Here is a 9,817-nt window from a genome sequence, read left to right on the forward strand (position 1 = left end):
TGAATTTTCACAAAGAAACCATAGAAAACACTGGGTAAAAATTCTTAATCAAACAACTACAACTGTACTACAGAGACCTCATAAAATAGTGATGTGTATACATACGTTTTCAGTATGCCTCTGTTCTGCTATTTATGCAACTTACTGTATTACTCTTTATGTAGAAAAGAATGAGTGGCACACCTAGTGAGAAGAGCTTTTTAGTTACCACATATACACATAATTGTGTATAAGTCAACCTCATGTAACATCCGGCAGGCCCCCAACTCTCCTGGGCTTCAGGAAGAACGTTAAGACATGACTTTTTGAGCAAGCATTTAATGATTAAGCAAATATTGACATGGTCTGAATTAAGGTCTATGTACAAGGTCTTGGAAGAATGGAATTAATTTATATGTTTTTAATGCTTTTTAATGTTTGTATAATGTATTTTTTACTGATTACTGTTAATGGTTTTAAATGTGTTGTTAATTTTATTGATTGTTTGGCATTGAATCTTGCCGGGTGTTGTAAGCCGCCTTGAGTCCCCTCAGGTGAGAAAGGCGGGGTAAAAATGTTGTAAATAAATAAATAAATAAACCAAGAGCAGATATGGAGGTCAAAATTATGGATTTTGATATACTCATATTAAAGGGCCATTCTATGGAGAACCAGCACCACCTCAAGGGGCCAACCACCTGTAGCCATCCCTCCACAATCTTCCTACCCAGAAACTGAATAAAAGTTTTTTTTGCTACTCTATTCAGAGAAGGGGATGGTTCCTTTATATATATATATATATATATATATATATATATATATATATATATATATATATATGTGAGATACAATATTAACTTTTGTAAAGAAAGGAACCATTCGTTCTCTGGGTAAAGTAGTGAAAGGCAAGAGCTTAGCTCATCCTGGGAGAACCCAAAAGAAGTGACAACCCTCTCCATTCATTTGGTGTGACTTTTTGAGGAACTGTCAAAGAGGCACCATATTTCTGTCCAAGTATTCAAAAAGGTCAGAATAAGTGTTGCAGAGGAGAGTAAACAGGTCAGTGCTTCCTTTAGATTCTCCTGGGCCAGACAAATGTCTCTCCTTTTACAACTCTCATCAGAGATGAGGTTAGTTCCTGTTTGATAATAGTTAACAACATACAGTACTTAAAATGATTCATAGATAAATCAAGCCATTTTTAATAGATTTATACATGAGTATATACAGTAACTCAGATGTTTAAAATGGTTTGGTTGAGTTTTTAAATCTTTTTAATGCTGCCCTTTAGCCAAGGAAAGTTCCAAGGCTAATTTACAAAAATCACTGGTAAACCAATCCCTATCCTCGGGGCTACAATCTCAAAGACATGAAACTTTAGGAAAAGGGAATGAATAGAAAGAAGCACCAAACTCAGTCATTCAGTTAAGTAATAAATCCAGTTGCAATAAGAGATTCTTATGTGCAATAGGGGCGTCTATGAAAACCTTCAACAGTCCTCATGATTCAACATTTGCTGACTCTTTCCATGGATCAACAGCACTACAGTTTACTTACTGTATTCTAAGCAACATATCCCACAAAAAGAGGGAAGAGATTTCTATCTCTCAGATATTGTCTTTCATTTTTCTTCTTGTGTGGATGCAGCAGAAGAGCAATAATCTGTATTTCACATATACATATGCAATGACATCTTCATTGGAAGTTGTGGGCTGGGGTTAAAATTACTGCCGCAGAAGCCATTCTTGCTTCCCAGTGCCTGGTTATCTCTTCTCAACTTTACATTCTTGATCTGTTCTCAGGACAGATGCTGTTCAGGCAATTCAGATAAGTCTTTCTCTGCCAATTGCAACAGGCATACTGTACTTTTTAGATATCAGTGGGACAGATAACAAAAACCAAATATTTATATTGTGCTTCTTTCATTTATAGAATTCATTGCAACAAAAGAGTATCTTAAAAGAGGATTAAACAGATTATTAAATTTCCCAGACAACTACAACTGATCGTAAGGATTAATTGTCACTTGTAGATTCAGAGACAGGACAGCAGTCACCATCGCTCATCATTGCTTAAGCTGGCTAAGGCTGATGGACTTGCTAGAGGGCTCTACTTCTCAGGTCTGTGCTATGCCAATGAATAATCATGCCTGGGAGAAAAATGGCAGATACATTCTCTTCATGTCCTGGTTAGTCTTTGCCATGGCATATTGTTGGCTACCATAAGAAACAGGAGCCTGCATGAGATGAGTTTTATAAATCTGATTAGTGGAGACTGGGTGATTAGGGTAGATGGAGTACAGTTTCCCACCTGTTTAGTAGGTAGAAAAGTGATGGTCACACCTAGTAGCCTACCAAACATACTAGGTGTTAAATGTTTAGCTAGGCTAAATGCAAATAGGTTGCCATTTCAGTGAAAGAGGAAGGGACAAGACCAGAATTAATTGCCCCTTGCCCTATCAATCCCAATGGGGACAGGGCACTATGGGTCTCATTCAGTAATCTTCTTATGTTTCTTATAAATCAACTGATTATCTTTCCTGATACTAATGACTTGGTGGTAGTTTACGCACTGGACTGTGATTCTGAAAGCTAGAGTTTCAATCCCCACTTGTCCATGGAAGACAAGCTTGGGAAAGTCACAATTTTTAGTCTCAGAGCAAAGCAAAAATTCTTGGATGACATTCTTGGATGATAGCTCCCTCAAACTCACAGCCATCAAGATAAACATAGAATTCCAAAAAGTTAACAGATGTCCTCAGCTTCTATAAAGCAGTACTTCTTAAGATACCTGGTACAGCAACAAGACAGGTCTCTCCACCTCCTACCCCCTACAATTCCAGGTAATATATTAGTGCACTTCTTGTGCACTGGCAGCCAGCTGTCATAAACTGACACCTGTTCACAGACCAGTACACTGAACAGCAACCACACATTTCCAATTCCTTGCATATTTCTGTATTGAAGAGTGACAGCCAATGTGGTACAGTGTTTTAATAGTTAAACTAGGACTCTGGGAAACCAGTATTAAAATCCCCACTCAGCCATGGAAACCCACTGGGTGACCTTGGGCAAATCACACTTTCTCAGCTCTCATAGAAGGCAATTACAAGCCTTGTCTGAATAAATGTTGCCAAGACAATCTCATGATAAGGCCCCCATATGCTGGAGTCAACTTGGCAGAGTGACAACAATAAAAATTATGGGGATAGGGGAAACTAAGAGTATGAAACAAACAGCAAAACAATCAATTGCCAACTGGCAGGATTTATGTTAACACCTCATAATTTTAGTACAGACAATGGTTTTCATGTTGCTAGCACCACTAGCATAGTTGTTTTTCTTTTTATGTCTACCCTCATTGACAATTGGATGGGTAATTGGTTCCAGATAAAGAAAGAAACACTGTCTTTTGTGTAGGCATCAAAAGCAATTGGAGGGGAGGGAGTCGTAAAGTTGCTTTAATTCAACTTGTGTATTCCACAGCTGGTGCCTTCTCTCCAGCTGCTTTGGAGAAAGAACAGATAAATACTGCAAAAGTACAAATGGGAGCTACATAATTGCCTTGTTTCATCAAGAGTTGTCAGGGTGGTTGTTGTGGATCGGAGAACTGTTTTGGGAATCACCTGGAACCCAGGTTCTCTTTCTCACTGTATATGTAGTTAGAGAGACTGTGACATCACCAGGGTATAAGTTATTTGTGATCACTCTATTTGTTTTGCATGCATTTGACTTTTGCATAGCAATGTCACAGACTACAGCTCTTGCTGTCTTTCATAGGCAGACAATTGATCCATCTAGCTCAATATTGTCTATAGGAGGAATGGACTACTTGTGGCCCCCCAGGCGTTGTTGAAGTAGAATACCAGACATTGGCATGTGCTGTGCTTACTATGGATGACATGGGCTGCACCAATCAACCAGTTAATATTCCTCTTTGAAAACTTTCACAGGCTTTTTGTTGCTGTTCTCTCTCACTGTGAGAACTTCCAGACAGTGTCAAAATGTGGATCAAATAAGTGGGGCTAAAAAATGGCAGGACCTGACAGCAAGTCCAAACAGACCTGTCCGTTTCAGTAAATTGTTCCTTGCCATCCTTAAATCTTCATTTGTGGCAGATTTTAGAAATCTGAAAGATGGATGGGGATGTCTGCAGAAGTTTCCTTTTTTAAAGTAAATTACTCTCTGAGATGCGCTGGACTTAAAATATCCGCTAGTGCGGATATTTAAATGTACACACAAGCAGGTCTCATATGCTCTCTCCTCACCCTCCTGTAAATTCAAGCTCTGTTTGATTTCATAAAGATCAGAACAAAGGAATGCTTGAAGAGAGTTCTCATTGTAATCACTTTCCATCTATACTTCCATTTAGCCCCCTGTGTGTCCATGGCTCCATTTGTTTATAGCCCAGATCAACTGTTTTGGGATTTGCACACATGCACTGTTTTGCACACATGCACTGGAGCAGTCCACAACAGGGTATCTGAATGAAATTACATGTTTCCATTCACTGCTGGGATATACAATCATGCGAATATGCACATTTTTCTGCTGAAATCAGGTTTTAAGTGTATCTTTTAAACACGTGTTTTTCAGCTGTTAATCCAAATCAGCATACATTTTTGTAAAACATCATTTAGCCATCTCCCCTTTTATCCCAGTTTCTTCCGTGTTTTAGGGCAAGTGAAGGGCCCTATGTTGTCCAAAAGCTAGGAGTTCATCTGTCATGCCAAGCTCAGGTTGATTCAAATGAAAACATGCAGGATGGAGGGCAGAATTAGAGATTTCTTTATTGTTCTGAGTGGACAAGAAAGGATGCCAGGGAAAGTTTCCCAGATCAGCCATAAATCAATTATCTACACTGAAAATTTCATAGAGATTTGGAGTGATTGGTATAAATTATGATTCACCATCTTACTGGTTCATAGTGTATTCATTGTTCAAATAATAAGCATAACTCTGTTGTGTGAAGATATGGTAATGGTGCATTCCCAGAAAATGCCAAAGACTGCAACTGCACCCATTTTGGTATTTATGAATTACTGGGAGAGGAATGAGAAGTTGTTAGTGAGGTCCCTCTGATATTTTGAGCTGAGCAAGGGAATACCCAGACCTCAATATTTTTGGGGTCCCTGTATTAGGACAACAACTGGAAGCATACATGAGCAAAAACAAGCACTGCGAACCAAGGATCACACAGCAAGGTGCTAAGCATAATAGATAACTCACTTCTAATGATCAGATCCAGCCACTCTTGTTATCAACCCTGTACTAGTTTTTTTTTTTTTTGTAGGAAGGCCAGATTTTTTTCAGAAGAACATTGTCCTTACCTTTCTCCAAGGCTGAGAAAAGATTGTGATTGTCTCACTTCCTTCCCTGCCCCTGGTTTAGCCCTTAGAAATGGAGACAAAGACTCACTGTGGAGGCAAGAGGCATGCCTTATCTTCCTGGGGATTGAAAATGAAACTATTCAGTTTTGGAGGGGAGGTTCCCTAGTTTCATTTTCAGATCTGGACCTTTGCAGGTATTTTTTAGACCTGGAATAAACCTGGATAATCAGGTGTGTCATTTGTCCCAGGCTAATCTGTTTCCTATGCCATATTATGTGACTGTGTTATATAGGACCATTTATTCCTGGTTAGAGAAATGCCAATAACCCAGAAACCCCTTTGTAAACCCTATATAATTAGAGCTTTCTTCTTGTGGAAACAGCCTCACACACAGCAGTTAATAAGTTCAGTCCTGGCAATTGGTGCCAATTTGTTATTTGTCCCAACACTAGCATTGCTCCATATGCCTCTGTCTTGAGCCTGTATAGGCATGACCCTTTAAAGGTGGTTCATATAGCTGCGTAAGAAATCTGCTCTTGCATGTGCTTCATGCAAATTTCCCCCATTCCACATTTCTGGACTTGCTATGGGCTGGATGCAATCTGCATTTTTATTACTAGCTATGGATGCACGAATACCCACAAATTTGCACATTTTCCTGTATGTGGATTTTTATACATAAACATGCTTTAGTTTGTGGGGAAGAATTCATGCAAGCAATGCGTAGTGTTTAATAATGCACATAAAACTATGCACAACATATCTTCCCAAATGAATTGTTTTCAATCTGCTAAAAAAGGGAGGGAGGAAGATCCCTTACTGCTATCCCCACTAGGGACGCTGCAAAAACCTGTAAAAAATATTTTTGTTTGTTCCTCCAAACATGGTATTTTTTAAAACTTCATGCCTTGCAAAGGAGTAAACTAGAAATAACCCAGTGGCTGAGGCTCCATTTGGTGTGTTAAAAAGAGAATGACCTGCAAAGTCTGCAAGCTGTAATTTGCTTCAGAGGACAGGAGCTTGTAGCCTGTGATTTTAATGATTGCCTAAGAATGGGTCATTTTGTCAAGTACCAAACAAAACCCAGTTCAGCCAGACATTATCCTCTGATTCTTCAATGTCAAGCAGCATTTCATTGGATTATTTCAGAGATAACTTTTACCATTTAAGAGGACAATACAATATTTAAGGTTGGGGGAGAAAAAGCAGAGAGGCTATTTTATAACCAAGGGTTTTAAAATCTTTATCATTTTATCTGAAAAGTGACTAAACAGAGACATAAGGATAAAGAAAATACAATCGACTCTACGCATCCACAGTCTCTGCATCCATGTGTTGAGATTTCAGCTAGGACAGTGGATAAGGAGGTCTATGCCCAGATTGAGCTTCCAGCCCAGATTGAGAACAAGCACTTTGGATTGAAGGCAAAGCTTCAGAGGTTTATGATGATTTGGCCAAATAGGATGCAAGTGCAAGCGATATGCTTCAAAAGATACAAAGCATAAATTCACAGAAAAATACATTCTACAGTAGAGTCTCACTTATCCAACATTCGTTTATCCAATGTTCTGGATTATCCAACGCAGTTCTGTCAGGGGATGATGGGTAGCAGAGTGAAATCCAAAAATTCACCATCCTTCTCCAGACTGTCTCCCCGTGTGGAAATACAGCACTGGACAAACACACTCCAGCAGACGAGGATTTGGTTGGAAATCCAACGGCAATATATCTTTATTTACATGACTATATACAAACAGAGCAAATCAGTCCTTCCTCCATGAGTGCTCTTGCCGAAGCGACTCATGCACACACACACTCACTGCTCTACTGCTCAGGAAACTCCTCTGCATTCCACAGGAACAAGAAAGAAAGTCCCAGTCAAAACAAACTTGACCCCATTGGTCCTGTGATACGTCAATCATAGCAGACTCTCATTAACTCCAAAACTGCTGAAATGCCTTGCCGAAAAACTAACACATAAGGCATTTCTAATAACCCAGATTGATTTTAACATTTCACAATACACAATACCCTGACAAGTTCTGCCTCCCGCTCGGATCCACAGCTGTTTCTCTAGGCAGAAAGGACTGAACTTTTTATACATTTAATTTCCGACAATGTTGTTACTGTAAGTTCACTTTATGCAATTCTATCTTTATTTGTAGTCAATTTGTTAGCCAGTATTTTTGTAGTCAATGTTTTCAATACATTGTGATGTTTTGATGCTAAATTCATAAATACAGTAATTAATACATAATGTTACCGTGTATTGAACTGCTTTTTTGGTCGATTTGATTTAAAACATGATGTTTTGGTGCTTAATTTGTAAAATCATAATGCAATTTGATGTTTAATAGGCTTTTCCTTAATCCCTCCTTATTATCCATCATTTTCATTTATCCAACGTTATGCCAGCCCATTTATGTTGGATAAGTGAGACTACTGTATTTTATACAGTTCTGGCAGCTATTCAGACTTACCGCTCCCTCTCCTGATTGGCTGAAAAGGGAGGCAGGCTAGGACCAAGACAGGATTGGCCAGGGTTCCTATGATGTCACAGTCTGCAGGAGGAGATTCCTGTGGCAGAAAGAAAGACAGCTGGTAATTGGTCAGTTTAAAGGACCAATCCATTGCAGAGATGCCCCTTGGGAGGGCACGAACCTGGAGGAAATAGTGATGTGGATATGCTGATGAGTTTTGGATTAATTCAAGTACCCAGTTTCATGTGAGACAAAGGGTGCAAGACACAAAAAAGGTGATAACTCCAGACAATCACGGGCCTGACTGCCCATTCAGAAAGTTAACAAATTCCACAGAAGTGGCATATTTTCAGCCTCATGTCAAATGGACAAACATCCTGAGCTCATCTTGGTGATAAAGAGGATCATCTGTCACACACACACACACATCATACACACACACACACAAAGGTTTTTAATATTTATATGGTTTGGGAAATAGCTGGAGGGACCCTGGCAAAATCCAGTACATTAATGTGTGTGTGATATATTATAAATGGAAAAGAGAACAAAAACTGGCGAGCATCCAATGAAATACCCAAGAGATACATATCAAGATTCTAAAAAATGTTCTTAATTAGCTAAAAAAAAAACCCTGGCATATTCTAAGGCAGCTACACCGGTATTTTGGCAGCACATCAAAAGTGACATCACATCACTTCTGCTCTCAATTTTGGCCTGATTTTCAGCTTCCAAAAAGCCATTTGAGAAGGGACTTTATAGAAGGTTAAACCTGCTGGATTTGTAAATGCTTTTCTTGTATTTTGAATGGTTTAGAGGTGGAAAGTCCACTAGAGCTCAGCCTGGAAAAAAAGGGGAAGTGTGTTGGGTCCATAAAAGTGGGCTTGGGGAATGTACGGGACCTACAGGAGACATTTCCTCTATCCTGCTCTAAGGCTTTCTTTGGAGAAGGGGAAGAGTAATACAATAAGAAAAAAAAACCAGATGCCAACACATATACACCTAACATCACAAATAGTAAAAGCTGTGTTCAAAGGCATTTACTCCCTAGAAGTACGTTTAGGAAAACAGCCTTGAAGCACTGCAAATGGCTGTGTTCCAAACTTTTATTGTATTTCCGTCAAAATTGGAACAATTATGCACACGGTGGAAAGATTTTAAGGGAGAAACAGATCGGAGTGTGTAGGTGGTAGCGGCTGGGAGGTGTAGAAAGAAAGAAATGGAGGTGGGAGAAAAATGCAGTCTTGAGTTATTAAGGAAGAGGAAAAACAGGACTGTAACATTCAAGCATGCTGCTTCAGCTTCATGAGGAATTGCCACCTTTCACGCTCGCAGTCTCTGGCAAGCCTCACCTTTCTTTAATAGGACACAGTGTGTTGTAGCAATTAAGGGTGTTAAGACAGAAAGTGAAGGAAAGTTGCAGATCAAAAATTTAACTCAAGCATTTTTCTCAAGAGAGACCGTGGGCCAGTCAGCATTCACTTTCTGCCTTTCCTCACAGTGCAGAAGAAAAACCTCAAATACTTCATTAGAGGGATGTAAGAAAAAATGTAGTTATTCCCACACATTTGCAGTTTTGACATTTACAGATTTGATTGTTTCCGAATTGGATTAGAATGTTCTCACTGGGAATCTCTAAGTCCTCCGGGGTGAATTTTTTCCAGTCATTTCTAGGGAGAAAACCTCTCAAGGAACATCTGCGTCCTACATCATGATTTCATGTTCAGCTTCCAGTGGAAGGCATAGAGTCATGCTGGTAAATCCTAGAAATTCCTAGCAAGGTGTTTTCTCAGGTTAAAAAATAGTGACTTCTTTATTCATAGTACAGTAGAGTCTCACTTATTCAACACTCGCTTATCCAACATTCTGGATTATCCAATGCATTTTTGTAGTCAATGTTTTCAATATATCGTGATATTTTGGTGCTAAATTCGTAAATACACTAATTACTACATAACATTACTGCGTATTGAACTACTTGTTCTGTCAAATTTGTTGTATAACATGATGTTTTGTTGCTGAATTTGTG

General features: G+C 39.0%; 1 long non-coding RNA gene across 1 annotated transcript in view; it reads right to left on the bottom strand.

The window, feature by feature from the left end:
* The window catches only part of LOC134298056 (uncharacterized), a 151,380-nt gene extending 141,930 nt beyond the window's left edge, over positions 1 to 9,450 (bottom strand). The window contains exon 1 of the long non-coding RNA XR_010005037.1: positions 7,789 to 9,450. This is a non-coding gene — a long non-coding RNA (uncharacterized LOC134298056). The remainder of the gene's footprint in view (positions 1 to 7,788) is intronic.
* Between the last annotated feature and the right edge of the window lie 367 nt (positions 9,451 to 9,817).

Source organism: Anolis carolinensis, chromosome 3 (genome assembly GCF_035594765.1).
Source record: "Anolis carolinensis isolate JA03-04 chromosome 3, rAnoCar3.1.pri, whole genome shotgun sequence".
Taxonomy (NCBI): domain Eukaryota; kingdom Metazoa; phylum Chordata; class Lepidosauria; order Squamata; family Dactyloidae; genus Anolis; species Anolis carolinensis.